Source organism: Pteropus vampyrus, unplaced genomic scaffold (assembly GCF_000151845.1).
Source record: "Pteropus vampyrus isolate Shadow unplaced genomic scaffold, Pvam_2.0 Scaffold10, whole genome shotgun sequence".
NCBI lineage: Eukaryota > Metazoa > Chordata > Mammalia > Chiroptera > Pteropodidae > Pteropus > Pteropus vampyrus.
The window spans coordinates 12,728,850-12,745,191 of NW_011888791.1; the positions used below are offsets into that span (position 1 = coordinate 12,728,850).

General features: G+C 35.3%; 1 pseudogene; it reads left to right on the top strand.

The window, feature by feature from the left end:
* Positions 1 to 1,958: 1,958 nt before the first annotated feature.
* On the top strand, positions 1,959 to 2,077 carry LOC111731134 (annotated as a pseudogene).
* Positions 2,078 to 16,342: the final 14,265 nt, after the last annotated feature.

Consider the following 16,342-nt stretch of genomic DNA (forward strand, 5'->3'; position numbering starts at 1 on the left):
TTGGATGCAATTAGCACATTGAATGCAAATTAGCATATTGAAGGCTGTGAGTGACACAAGAGGGAAAGAAAACTTGTTAGCCTTAAAAAAAACCTCAATACACCCTAAATTCCTTGCTCTTGGAAACCCTTTTGCATGTAAATGCTATTTTTTGCAGACAAAAATAGACCATCTTACAATAAAACCTCTCACAAAAACAAAGACTTGGTGCATTCTATGTTTCAAATGCACACAGACAAATTGTATTATTCACCTCTTGACTATACAAGTCTAATTAATTGAAACTATTAAAGTATTCCAGGTATTTTAGGATATGTTTTTTGCTAGGTGTCCATTCTAAAAAAATAAGCAAGCATCTGAATAGATCAGACTCCCAGACCCAAAAAGACTTCAGTTATTAACCTACTTCGAGCAAAAGCTTGAAAAGACCTTTTTTCAAAGTGTCAGAATGAGAGCTGTGTTCTGGTCTCTAATGTAGTGGTAGAATTTCTGTTTTTACAGAAGAGATTGGTGTGGACGGAGGATATTTCAGCACAACTTATGATAATATCTTTTGGTTTAAGTGCTAGAGCAACACTAAATTACTAATCACACACTTAATGAAAACACGACTAATGCCTGATTGTACTGTTTCCATTAATGCAGCTGTTTTCTTCTTTCGACTCTATTGCCTGGATTGTTAACCTCTGTAGTCTTCTCACCTAATCTCCCTCATTTAGTTAACTCAATGGAACTGAAGAGAGTGCTTAACACGGCATACATTTTCATTTTAACTCTGAACCTAAACGGGAATGATAAGCATAATTTTTTGCCTACTGTTTAAAATGTCATGGCCTGGAGAAGCACAGGGACAGCTTTAGAATGGTTGTGGCATACATGTGATATCTTCCTAAACAGAAGGGATTGATCGTCTGCTATAAAATCAGCCGATCTAACACCCAGGAGGATATTTCATCATATATTCATTGGGAGCAAGTCAAATGCTTTTTATAGCTCCTCCTTCTGGAAAAGCCTTCATAAAACCAGTGTCCTGGACAGCATAAAAGGCAGTCTGGTAACATAATTGGCAATATGTTCATTTTTAAGGTAAAGATAATTTGTTATAAAGAACTGAAAGTAATTTCTTTCTCCTACCCTTGTGGCATATCATGGGCAGACTGGTCCATACTGTTTATAGACACTAAGGGAATGCATTGACTGTAGTAAATTTAATACCAATAAAACCAACAAAAGAATGGTCTGCTCTTTAGTATCACCATGTGCCATCAATGCTAAGCATTGTCAGTGATAAAATACTCTGTAGCAAAAAAAAAGTCGTGTTGGTTTATGTTGAAACAATCGCTATAGTGACAATTGAGTTTACTAATACATCTGTAAAGTTTGAATTAGCACGATTTTATTATTTTTATTACTTATCATTTAATAAAAACTATCTTCTGCAAGGAAGTTAACTCAGAGGACTGAATTAACAATCATACACTTTCTCTCCAAGATTTAGTTTTCAATTTCACATTTTCACAAGAGTAAGCTTGTTAGGGGTCAGAATTACTCAAACTTGCTTCAGTCTCAGTCCATGTCTCCAACTTTTGTGGTACTACTTATTTCTGCATTTAAACAGTTGTTGAGAATAAGCAATGATATTACGGTGGTTGTAAAGCTGAAGAAATAGCTCGTGCATTTTTTTTTCAGTCCTGTCATTCTATATGCAATCATTCTCTTAACCTTGAGGATTTCACCTGGAAGTGTTTTTTTCTTGCACCTCCTTCTTTTCCTTTCAAAAAAGACATCACTGTAATTAAATAGTACTAACCCATCACATTTCTTTTTGGGACTTAATATTTTATTATTTTTTAATGAATATTTTCTGGCCATCATTATTATTTGTTTCACTTTATAATTATTACTGAAAATTATTTTTCCATATAGAGGAAAGTTTGTTAAAAAAATGACCTCCTCTGGTCTACTGCCATGCCACCGTGAGTACACCCTATCTCATCTGATCTCGGAAGCTAAGCAGGGTTGGGCCTGGTTAGTACTTGGATGGGAGACCACCTAGTAATACTGGGTGCTGTAGGCTTAAAAAAAAAACTCCTCTAATTGTCAAATATACTAGGTATGCTACACTCCCATTTTGAGAGTTTTATTCATTGATATATGTTTTTAGAAAATGGGAATAGGTATGTATGTTTCATACATGATTAATATAACCAGTCTCTTCAGACTGCTTCATGGTTCATCTTTATGTCATGAAGCAAGGACCAAGTCGTTAGACTGGGATGTACTCTTCCTAGTAGGAGACCTGATATTTGGTGTTTTTATTTATATCTTTAGTCTGAGGACTTTGCGATAAAATTTAGGTGGACTTTTAAAGAATGTCAATCAACAGGGCAAATTTCCCCCGAGTGATTCTGCACGATGAGAGAGAAAGGGTTCTTGACTGAAGAGCAGTAAAGAATTTAAGTGCATGCCAAAGTCACAGTTAAATGGCAAGTTCATTAGAGAAGGGATAACGCTCCATAGAAAGAGCATGGTCTCCTCTCAGAGAAAGAGCGAGGGAGCCTGAGAGAGACTCAGGAACAGAGACAGAAACAATGAAAGGGACAGAAACAATGAAGGACATTGAGAGGGACCCCAGTGTTTGGGAAATTCAGTTAATATATCATTCTTAGTTTTTGTAAATTACAGTTTAAAGACTTTGTTTATCCATTTTCTTTTGATGTTATAGGTATACAGTATGAAAGGATAAGACTATGTAGCATGAAAAAGCCTGTTGGCAATTCCCAGCCTTTGATCCATAGGTTCTTCTTGGTTTTAGCAAGTAGAGAATGAATGATTGTGTTTATTTTGTGTAGGGCTAACTTAAAGACTCTGTTTTCCCTTCATGGTATGGGTAAATGGTTTGTTAGTAACCTCAGCAGACATCTTTCTTCCTTCAGCAGGTTTCCTCCTGTCTGGCTGTATGGCTGATTAATACATTGCAGTCTCTGAATATAGCTAGATTTAACATCTACTTCTCTTGCCTCCTCCCTACATTAGAAGGACTTAGAAGAACATCTCTAAATATCAGAAAATAGTGCCCCCCAGGTGGGCCAATGTAGATAGGGAGTTGAAAAAAATCTGCCTCTCAGAATAGAGCTCACAAATAGAAAGTAAACCAAGGAGCATGAAGATAATCTGCATACCTAAATAACCAAGGCAGAGAAGGAAAGTTCCTTCACTATCATCTGGAACAGTGGTGCTCAACCTTTATTGGTTAAAAACTACTCTGCTAGATAGACATTGGTGAGAGTTTTGAGCCCTCTCCTCAGAATATCAGATATATCTACACAGAACATACACAAACTTTTATAATTTCTCATATAATATCTGAAGTTTCACAAACTCCATCTTTGTAGTCTGTATTCAGAAACTCTGGTTTAGCTCAGAGATGATAAAAATGGCCCACAGAGGTGGAGTGCCCTGCCCAGTGTTCCTGGAAAGGTCTCCTTGTTCCCATTCTATAGCTTTATGCCACGCTACTTTTAACATTTGCTGAATAACAGGCTCATGCATAAGCATTTACTAAAATAAGATTAGATAACAAATTTTAAATGTAGAAATAATTCATGGATTGCTAATTATTAGTTGTTATGAATTTCTCTTAACTTTTTGCATCTTGTTAAAATGTAAAATTCAGGACTGTGGGTAAGCACTGGGTGTCTCTGAGCCACAATCTCTTGATCTGTTAGTCAGAATGATGATTGTTGCTTGAGCGACTTCAGATAAACAGCAGATTCTCAGTAAATAATAGCTACTATGATGAGTTATTATTCTCATTATTACTAAGGCTAGGAGAAATCTTAAAGGTCACAATGTTTTTATAAACAAGAAGACTAAGACCAGGGTAGTGACTTTTCCAGGGATATGCAGCTAATTCATAACAGACTCACCCACAATACATATAAGCTCCTCAGCCTCTTCTTCTCCCAAAACCTTTATCCCCACTTTATGTAAGATCCCAGGAAGAGAGATGATCTTGGCTCCTTTATGCATAAGAAATGCTTTCTCTTATTTCTAGGATTTCTTGAATTCTCTGAATTTTGTTATTTTATTATATCTAGCCCACTTGGGGTGTGAGTGTGTGTGTTTGTGTGTGTGTGTGTGTGTGTGTGTGTGTGTGTGTGTATTTCTACTCATTTCTCTGGCTTTTTTTTTTAAGATTCCCTTATCAATTATTGGTAAAAGATCAGCAAGCTCTAATTGAAGAAGTCCAGGCTTTATATCCAAAATAAAGAGCTCTAAATGAATATAGAGGTCCAAACTGTTCTATATATTACCTTGGCTCAGCCAAACAAAAATGTATAACTTTTTTTGTTTGGCCAGAAAAATTTAAAATAGAATAAAACAAATGGAGTATAACTGTCATCCAATTACTACAATATGTGCACAAACCTCTACCCCTGGGTTCCCAAGGATGAGGTGGACTTAAAACTTTCTAGGAAAATGTGTTAGAAAGGCAACAGCTCCTCTCCCTATCCCATCAATACTTTTATTCAAGCATAATTAGGTTAACAAGAATTTCTGGAATAGCCTGGAATGGGAAAAACATCTCTAAAGTCTAGTCTCAGAAGCTATGTGTAAAGGCAGACTGGGCTGAGGTCACCTTCTTTCGACTGAGGAATGGTCAAGAGAGAAGAGATTGAGAGAAGAGATTGAGCGAAGAGCTAGAAAAAGATTGTCTGGGTGAGAATTTTATGTCTACTCCAGCAGCAACTGGAAGAACCAACCCATTCTCCTCCATCAGCCTCCTCCCAGCCTATGTGCCTTGTCTGTGGCTCCACCGAAAAGGCCTGGGGTGATCCACCAGATGGTTGTGAGTGGATACGGAACAAAAAATGACACAACAGAGGCAGCAACTATAGGATTAGTGATTTAGAGAAAGCAAAGTTTCAACAGACTCTTTGTTATCTGTTGGAGAATGCTTTTTTACCAAATGCTTTTACTTTATTCTCCTCCATAAATATTGTAGGTATGTTTTCATTGAGATGTTCTTTCTTTCACATGTTTCAAAAACTAAGAAGATAATCCTCTGAACTCTCTACTACTCTCCTCTAAGTAAAAAATAAAAGCCAATTAAGCTTTCAAGTTTTTATGCAGTCACAGATGGGCTAAAATTTTCTATTCTCTGTTAACTGGAGAGTATGAGTTCCTAGCTAGCTGGCTCATTGTTATTTAAATCAAATAAAATCAAATAAACCTAAACCTACTATGAATGCCTGATATTTAGTAAGTAATCAACACATATTTAGCTCATAAATGAATAAATGAAAGGCACCTTGGACTAGGTACCAAAATTTAAAACAACTGATAGAAGTTTGATTAAATATTGCATTTCTCAAATTATCTTTTTCTTTAAAGAGATTCAAACAGAATGGATAATTCATATGCTTGCACATATGGCAAAATGTTTAAAAATTGGAATTGTCTCTTTCAAATTTGTAGGCTTTAAGTTCTATCTTCTATGTATAGAAAAACTATAACAAAAAATAAAAGGAAAACAAAAGTATTATCCCTCGTATTTGAATATAATGCAAACACAGATTCTATCACAGATGTGGTGATATTGTAGCTCACCACTATGTCCATATCCCAGTGGACATAGTCCATTTTTTTTTTCTCACAGCCTGGAAATCCTAACGAGATTAACATTTTTCTCTCTATTACTTAATTCAACCTAACGGATTTCTCCCTTACATGTGTGTATTGATGTTGTCTCAGCATTCACACACAACTTCCTGGTGTGCAGAAGCTGTGTACTTGTAATTCTTTCTTGTACAATATATTGCTCATCATATTTTAAGTCCTACACCCACATAAAAGCTGTTAAGTTGACTGGAAATTCGGTATATAAAGCCTAGGGACTAGTTGCCCATCCTAATTCCCTATGTACAACTCTTTCTGCTTTTCACTTTTGAACAGTTGAGCAAAATACTTTTGTGTAAGGAGCAATAACTTCAATAACTTCTCCTTGATAGTGATGAAATGACCATTTATAATTATTTTTCCTATTATAAAAAATCCATCAAGGATCCAGCCTTCTATTTATCACCAGACCAGTCGACACCCAATGGTAATATAAATTGCCCTTTATTAATTTTATGCATAATTAAAATTTCATTTAAAAGTACCAAATTATGAAGATGAAGAAAGTTGAAGCCAGACAAATTTGAAAGTGGTAATAATTACACTACCATTTTCATCTGGAATGCATTAGAAAAGTAATGATCCTTTTTAAGATTTCATTAAATAAAGCTGTAAATGAAAAGTGAACAAAGTCGAAGAATAATCTACTATAATAGTTGGTAGTGCGAAAAGAGAAAACCCCAGGAGAAGTTGCCAAATAATTTAGCTGTTTATTTGCAAATATTAATGAGGAATGAAAAGGATTCATACATTTAAAGCAAATTTTACCCACGCTTTTTGGTGTCTTTGTAAATATGGCAATAGCAATAGAGAATTAGTTCTGTGCTTTTGTTTTTGGTACCGCAATATGTAGACTCAGTTAATGAATTATAATATTAAATGAATTACGCAGAAAGATCAATAAAATTCAATATTATAATGACAGTACTTACTAACTAAAGTTTTTATCGACATTTAGCTTTGCGATGTGGAGTTGGTGCAGTACACTTTTATTGACCAATAATTAGGATAGTGTCACTACTTTGGTTTGTGAGTATGAATAGCTAGTTAAAGGAGAAGCTTCATATGCTCATATAGAAATGTTAAACTCACTGAATCAGGGTATCAAGCACTGGGAGACAGTCAGGTACTTTTGGAAGTTACATTAGCACTTTAAGGTCTCCAAGGTCATTAGGAAATCACACTAGGGCTTACGTTAAAACTTGAGTAGGTAAGCACCCCTGCCTTTAGGAATGCTCGTCCACTCAGTTAACTCTTTTGGAATAACTCACTCATTTGTTTTCCATGCTTATATGCTAATGAGAAACTGAAGAATAAGAACTGGGACTTAGATCCACAAGGGCATTCAGTCATCCTCAGGTGAAGTTACACTCGCCCTTATTTTAAGTTATACTCTTTCTTATTCTCATGTGTGCAGAATAAATTGTTTTTCTTCCAGAGTTACAGGGACTCTTCTAGGTCAACAAAGTGAAATTTTCAAGTTCAGGTGACAATTTATTTAATGGTAATTTGTCTGCCTAAAAGAATCAATATATATGATTTATTTGTTTCTCCCTTTATTAGAATTTAGCCTGAGATTGTTGTGGTCTGGTTCATTCTAAATCAAGGAGTAGTTGACCATTTGCTACTTTTAACAAGGAAATTTTACAATTAACATGGAATATTTTATTAAAAATAAATTTGAAAACTTGAGAAAGAAACAATAAGTCTGTCTTTGTGAAACCCAAAAGTACAATGCTCAGGTCTTGTATATGTGGTTCAAAATGTCTCTTGGCAATACCAAGTAAAAACAGTAATAATAAGTTTACAAGCTGTGCCAATAATGATCCAATAAGTATAAAAAATCACACTGGTTGACAAGTATAGAAAGACAGGCAAAAAATAAAAAAACACAAATACCTCATAATTGAAAAAATTAATTTAGAGAAGTTTGTAAGGCAAAGAGTAGGGGAAGAAAATGAAGATAAAGAAAATTGAAACAGAAACATTTCTTTCTGATAGCTCTTGAAATTTTACAACTCTACCTAGAATTTAGATTGCTCAAATGATTAATTTTTTAGATAAAGAAACTAAAAATAGACTAAGGGTGATACCAACAAATATCTCCAAGTCAGTGGAGGTTCAGTGATTAAATTTCTAGCACTCTACTCCTCCCCATCTCATTATTCTTACCAGCCCGGCTAGCTGTGTTCTGGTGAAAGCTCCTAAGGAATAGGCACCATCTACCATAAGGAACCCCAAACTGGGGTTCATAAAAAAATAATAGAGGACTTCACCCACACGTCCAGGCATTATTTTTCTAGCAACCAAGTCAATATGTTTCTATAAATAAGATTTTCCAGTTGATTCTCTTACTGTGAAAACATTGACTTTCATTGTTAGAAGATATTTCTTTCAATTTCTCTCTATACATGAAATGCTATAAAGTTTATTCATGAATGAACTCATAAAGATGAAAAAACGGTGCTGTAAAACCTAGAAGAACAAGGACATGTGAAAGAAAAATGAGTCTTAGCCCACTGACATGGCTCTGTGCCATTCAAACCTAAAGTTCCATCCTCGTTGTAAGAGACATTAGCCTAGTGGATGCACCTTGCATGACCTGGAATTTTGAACGAAAATATGGCTCTGCGTGATTCTTCTTTTTGTATACTCTTACCTTTCACCAGAGTGAGAGAGCTCTGCCCAGCAAACTAATATAGACATAACTAAATTTCTGATGATGAAGACGTTTATTGTAGAAAATAATTACCAAACTTTGTGTATAAATGCATGGTATGTGTAGGTATAATACCTGTGTATATGTGCGCGAGCACGTGCTCGTGTTTGTGTGTATGTGTGTGTGTGTTGGGGGGAGCAGTCTAGTCAATGCTATTTATATTGGAAACAAGAGAAAATATTTTATACAGATAAACTGGAAAATGGTTCCTTTATGTCTCACGTCCAGAACCTGCACCTCTGGTAAGATCAAGGAAATATGAAAACACTTTAGAAATATTTCTACCTAAAAAAAGAGCAGTTTTGAAATAGAAACAACTAGAACTTCTCGACATGAAAAATGGTCTGATATTCTACTAGGAAATGTGACTTTTGAATGATTACAAATAATATATGTATGTTTTTCACCCACTCGAATATATATGTATGTATAAGTATATGTGTGTACATACATATACACTATAAGTATACGTATACATACACAGATATAAGAAAATCTCTATTTACATATGTTTATATACATAGACACACAATAGAAATATAATATGTACCATTCTTTGGAATGTTTGTGTTAATGTTTTAATTGTTTTGACTCCTCTGGACGAAGAACCCTAAAGGACAGATACTATTAGTATTGCCTTCCTACAAATGAGGAAACAGAACCACGATATAAACCCAGTCAGTTTACTTTAGAGCAATGCTCTTGACTACTAACTACACTATACTATAATAACTCTAATATAATGAAGATTAAAATGTAATGTAATTCAATTTAATTCAGTTCAAACATTTATTGCACACCACTATTGGTCAAGTACTGTGTTTAGCCCTAGAAACACATAAGTGTGCGTGCTCTTGCACATGAAATAGATATGTCTTCTCCTAAGACTGGCCACTAAACACTCTTTTAGGGACTTAACACCACTCCGCCCCATCCCATTGATGTACTTGTTTTGATCGCACCTTATCACTTCATTCTAGCCAAGAGATTGGCATTGATAAAGGTCTACCTTATCCAACCACAATATCTCATTCTCTTAGAACCCTAATTATTTCAGGAATGAGCATGTAGACTAGTGGGACCAATCAGATTTCCCTGGAGTTGATATAAGGAAGCTAGCAGAAAGAAGTTGAAAGGTTTCCCTGCTCAATACAGAGGATGAATGGGGAAGGGGATGGTGTGTTAATTAGAGGCAGTCAGCAGCCATTTTCTCTGGAAGATGCTCCTCTGAAGGAAAAAAAATGATGAAGTCAGCACACAGTGGGAACAGACCAAGGAGCTGGAGAGAAAGAGTAAGAAGTCCAATGATGTGGTTTAAGCCCTGGAATTCAGCCAAGGTTAAAGCCCCCGGACTTCCCAGCTAAGTGAATTAGTAAACTGTATTTTCTGCTGGAGCTTGAAATTATCTTATTCCTAAGACAAAAATAAACCTCAGGAGAGCATCTGCCGCTCTACTCAAGCAGCCAAGTCAGAAGACTAAATTACCAGTGTATTCTGGTTATAGATAAATAACTTGTTAAAGTAGATATTCATTTTATCATCAAAACTGTCCAAGATAGACACCAACCAAGGACCTAGCAAAATTACAGACAAATTACATTTTCTCTCTTGATTTATATAGATCAATACTGTACTATGATTTACAGAGCAGTAAAGGAGAGAATGTTCTCAATATTTCCATAAAAGAAAAGGGATTTGGGGGGAGATGAGCATTGTTGAGTGGAAATGATTTACATTTGGGAAAACAGTAGCACTTTGCACTGATAAAAAATATAAAAAATACAAACCTCAAAATAAAAACATTATAGCTAAAACACAAGAAAATCAGAACTGGGCTGTTGGGCTGGAAAATCTTTTAGGAAGAAAAAGCTTTAGTTCAAACCCTAAGCAGAAGCCCACCTCTAAAGTGTTAAGGGTATTAGGTGGGACTTTGTGTTTCAGCCCTTACATCATATCCACGTTTAGGCACGCTATACTTTCACCTAAATAATAATAATTCAGTACATCTTATTACACTTTACCTAAGATTGTCTTTAACAAAATATATTGAGCAATGATTTATTTTTGCTTTTACACTTGTTCATTGAGAAGCACATAATAAAAACTCTTAAGTATATTCCTTTTTCCAGCTGCACTCGTTTTTTAAGTGGGCAAAAAGAGATCTCTGGGAAGACTAAGATCTGGGATATTCATACTCGATAAGGCATACTCGAACACTGGGACCAAAACAAAGGCCTGTTTACCGCACTTGGAACACAAAATCAGAGCTAAAGTTAGCAAAGGGAAGTTGAGGCAAGGACTCAGTGTAGTTGGTTCCAATCGCTTCTATAATAGATTACCAAAAATTTAGTATCTTAAAACAACGCAGATTTGTTATCTTATAGTTCTAGTGGTCAGAAGTTCTAAAATTAAGGTAGGGGTCTGTTATACCTGCAGTTGGTAGGAAAGAATCTCTTCTCTTGTTTTTCTAGCTTCAATAAAGATCCTTATGATTACCTTGGACCCACTTGGATAATGTAAAATAATCTTTTTATTTCACAATCCTTAATCTTATCTGCGATGTCTCCTTTGCTATGTAAGGTGACATAGCCACAGGTTCTAGAGATTAGGATTTGAACATCTTTAGAGGGAAAGTGTGCATTATTCTATCTACCACACACAGATTTGTGGTTACCTTCTTGAAACCTGTCCAGCAAAGGCCAGGACTAGCCCTAGGAATGAGTGTGTGTCTAATCTGGCATGGAGGGTCAGTCCGCCTATGGGGGAAGGAAAAAGAAGCAGGGACTGGGGAGCAAGTAAACTCACTCAGTCTGTGTAGCTGTAAATTGTGTTAAATTGCTTTTAGCCTCCAGCTTGCTAAAATGGGTAATTTTTTAGGGTTCTGCCATATTAACTTTCTAAATTAAATTCTATGAAGTCATTTTTACTTTCTAGCTACTATATACTGACATTTATTTTATGCTATAGTAGAAAAAGAGATTTTAGAATCATCTAGGTTTGGTTTTGAGTATCAGGTCTTATAATTTTAATTGTCATCTTGAGCATCACATATACTCTCTCAATCTGCATTTCTTATTTGCAAAGTGGTGGTAATTTCTGCCTCATAGGATTGTTCTGAGAATTAAATGCAATAATTATGTAAAGTGTTTACTTAGCACACTGGCTGGCATATAGCAGGCATATAGTTTCAGCCTTTCTTTCTCTGAAGCACGTGAGCCTTCTATTTCTTTTGGCAGGAAATTGCACTTTAGAAACTGCCTGAATATTAATTGTTAATCAAGAAGCTTTGTTTTTCTTTTTTTCTTATAAAGGCCCTTTTTTTTTGGGAAGTGAGAAAATTTATAAATTCTACTTATTTAAACTTTTCTTTCACCTCTGCATTCAGAGAAGTTTTAGCTATTGGTGCAACTCACCATGTAAATGAAAATTTGAACATAGTTAGTTTAAATACAATTTATGCTTCCATTTTTTTAACTAAAATAAATTTCTAGCATTCTAATTGATAGAATGACTGGATTTTGATGACTACAATGAGACTGGCACACTTTTATAATAGGTTTCCAGTTCTTCACAGAATCCCCTGAGAAATATATCGACAACTTCTTGTAGTCCAGTTATTTGACTGGCATAAAGGCTTTCCCACCTTCCCAGTGGTTTGGGAAATCTGTCATTTTCACAAGGCTTTTGTGTGATGTCCTTGCTTTAACAAAGTAAAGCTTCCATATAAAGAAAACATATTGTACGTTCACAGTGAAGCTCTCAGCAAACTTCTTAAGATTTAAATCTTAAAAAAAAAAAGACCTTTTAAAGATTTTAATCTTAAATATTGGCAACTTAACAACTAATATTTTGAACATAAAATTATAAAACTTAACTCAGTCAATAATGCATAGCTGACTTGAGTCCACTTTCAGTTCAGAGATCACAGCCATGGATGAATATTGTTGCGGAACATGAAGCCTCCTGCAGGGATCTAGTGATGTTTATTGTAACATAAATAATAACAATCAAGTCTCAGGCACTACTGCTCATTCTACTGAACTTTTGAATGGCATACTCTCCAAGAGTCTATATTTGCTTCTTTGACTGTTCAAAAAGAACTCTGACATAATTCTATATAAAATAATCAGGATTTGGTATTCTGAATAAACTTCTGCTTTTCTGAAATGAATAGATCTCTGCTTTGCTTCCCCAAATGATAAAAACATTGCCATATATTGAAAACTGCTCCTTTGATTTGAAAAAATTAGTTATGCAATTTCTTTTGCTAGATCTTTTTGCTGGATCATTAAAATTATGAAATTTGGTTCATTTGAGAGGCAAATAATATTCCTTTGTGGGAAACCCCTCATAATAGAAGATTACACAGCACATAAAAAATTCCCAAATGTTCTTTGTTGAGACAGATGGTGAAACTATGCAGTGTAAGCTGCAATGCCTCCATTTGAAATATTTAACATCTGAGCAGTGATTGATAGAGCTTCTTTAGTAATACAATCATTTCATCAAAAGTCTATTCTTAAGTGTAATAGAAGTAGAGAAAGACCTTAGTTTGCTGTATGTTTGGCCCCCTACATAGTCACTAACACCACACTCTAGAACACCTCCATATATTGTTTTACGGCAAAATAAAATGAATGTCTCACATGTGATTCCTAAGAGTAATTTAGAACATCAAAATTTTCAGTGGGCCCCAAAGCAGCCATTTGAAGTCTGCTCAAATTTGGTTATGGAGGCTGGATTCAATTGTTTGCCAAGACTATTTGAAAATGAATTCATACTGCCAGCTGCTGTCCGGCTTTTATTGCCAAATAAAACTCTTTACCTTATTATAACTAAAAATTGACATAAATAACTTTTCTCTTTCTCCTGTAGCCTACCCAATAGGTAGGCAGCAACAAAAAGAAACAGGTTAAAACAAGAAGGCAAAGGAAAAAAGAAGCTAAAGATCATAACATTGCAAAATTTGGGGTGTTCAGAATAATAATAACATGCAGTTCATAGAATCAGGCCCAACTCAAGATTTGTTGTGAAAAAGCGATTGATAATGAAGATTTTTATTAATATTATACTTTTACTTATTCCTTTTTCTTTACATAGAAAATCAAATAAATTAAAATCATAGCCTTCGTGATGGCTACTCAGTGATATCTATTACCTTTGGGGAAGTTAAACTGGTTCATAAAGGAAAGGTGAGTTCACTGCCTCCTAAAAGTAAACTTTAGTGATTTTTTTTTTTTTTTTTTTTTACTGTAGTCCAGTCTGGTCCATAGTCTTGCAGGATGAGAGACTAAATTTTGTCCACAAGAGTATTTAGAGTTGGATTGATAATAACCAGACTTCCAAAATGATGGTCTGAACCCAGAACACTTACATTTGCAAGATCAGTTTAGCTTTCTCCAGAAACAGAATTACATGGAAAATGAAATTATAATCATAATATCAATTTATTAGTTAATAATTTTTAATAGCTGTTACAAAGGCCAAAAATCCTGAAAAATGTTAATTCTCTATTGGATCACCAATGTTAGAAGCCAATTAATTACTAGACGGTTGACTGTTAATTATTTGCACTAGTGTACAGTCTAATATATTGTATCACAGAAATCTGTCAAAAGTCCAGAAACACTAAAAATTAAAACCTGATTAGTAAAATAGTATTTAGCAAGATTTTATTGTTCGCAAAAGAATAGTTTGCAAATTGGGAATCTTCCAAAGCTGAGATGAAGTTCAGAGGCATGACTTCACAGGATGGGATAAACGAGGAAGTTGTTTAACCTTTACGATGATTGGTTATTACAATGTAGATTTCCAGATGGCAGGGGATTGATTAAAAGTGATTATCTTACACTATTTTAGAAAGATGTCTTACATTTCTTTTCTGAGTATCAGAGGCATTTACAAGAAATAACCTAGGTTTAGTTTCACTTATGTTCATGAAGTAAGCTAGATTTAGTTTTGTTTATGTGGCTTAAATGGTTTTATTTGCTTGGGAGATTTTTGGGTTGGTTTCCTTTTTGTTTTATTTTAACTCACTCCAGAATACCATGGCTTTTACATAATAGTTCGAGACAGACAGGCTACTCTGCTCCAGGAAGCCATCTAGGGACCCATATTCTGCTGTGGTAGCATTCTGTTCTCTTAGAGTGGCCCTGTCCACGTGGTTGGAGCTGTCTCACAACCACCTACATCCTCCAGCCTGAGGCAAGGGGACAAGAAAAAGGATGTGGGAAGGAGAGACACGTCTTTATTTTAAAGCTATTACCAGAAATTTCACACAGCACTTTTTTCACATCCCATTGCCCTAAACATTATAACAGGATCATCTCTAGCTGCAAGAAAAGCTGGAAAATGTAGTCTTCAAAAAGGCGGCCATGCACCCTGCTAAAATATAAATGTAAAGCAGAGGCGAGAGGTTCTGCTACAAAAAGGACAATTAGCACTCTCTGTCAGAGTATAGTATCTAAACAAGCAAAGTGAGTTGAACTAAAAGCTTAATAGAATCAAGCTATCATAGGCTGTTCTAGCTATAAGCACTCATTCTCCTTCACCCTTCTTCATTGATCTGTGATGCCTCCTCTGACCTGAAATGGGCATAATATACAAACACCCATGACAATCGTTGTACCTATATCTTGAGATTATTATGAGGATTAATCCTCAGGTTTCAGCTTTTTCCTCTAGAAAGACTTCCAAATACCTTTTCCTTCTATAGGTTCCTTATAACATCTCATATGCTTCCTCAATCACAATATCCACGCACTCTTAAAGTTGCCTTCTTATTTTTCTGCCTCTGCAGAAAAGCTCTATCAGAACAGAGATTTAAGTTTCCTTGTTTTCTCTTACATACCAGCTCAATCCTTGACACATAATATAGACTCAAGCATGAGTTAACTGACTACCTGACTTAGGTACCAGCCTGGCCCACTGAGGTAGTATACAATGGGAGGCACATTTCTGAGCCATTAGAGACAGCAGAAGTGCCCTGGGACATATGAAGGAGAGAATAGGATGCTGAAAGGTTTTCAAAGCGTGAAACACATCTGTTTCACAAAATTGGTCAGAAGCTCCATGAATGTAGATAAGTAAAAATAAGGAAGAGAACCTTCAAGCTGATAGAATTAGGAAAGATTAGAAAATAGTTGAGAGTAATAAGCAATCATAATCAATTTGTATAGTAGACCCCACTTCTTTTACTGAGGATAGAACTTCGAGTTGGTTTTATTCTTTCCTCATCACAAAAGGAGATTTGGACTCTAGGTGAGTTCTACTTTTATTCTAGGATGAGATTTGTGATTTTTTTTCTCATGTTTATAAATTATACAAGACAAATCTTAGGACAGGCCTCAGAATGGTTGTGTGTCACATTGGCACAATGGTTTTGCATCCTCAAGAAGGGAAAATGTCACTATGAATTATAAATCATAAATGTGCAGAAGACATATTACTGTGGAAACTGGCTGGCATGGCTGTAGCTTGGCATATATGCAGTCAGGTATAAAGCAAGTGCTAGGACACCCACAGGGGAGATCACTGTGGATGTTCAGTATTTTAAAAAATTTCTTGCACCTCAGAGATCTTAGAGGACTGAAAGCTCCTAAAGACACATTTCCCGTCCCCTTCTCTAACATCAAATAAAACTCCAAGTTTTGAAGAGAAGATGGTAGTTTTATCCCATCCTCTCAGCAATTCCCTGTGGGAAGAAATTAGCAGGGAGACAGATTTCAGTGAAACATATGGAGATTTTTATCACCCTCAGAGCTGTGGGAAAAGGAGAGTAATTGCCTCACAAATACTGAAATTCACTGCATTTTCAGCCAAGAAGGAGAAACTAGATCTTAGTTTTCAGTGGTGGTTTGGGATGGAAAAGACATGATGACCTCTAAGTTCTGTTCTGATTTTAAAAGTCTATGATGTAACCTTTTCTTGATGACTCAAAGA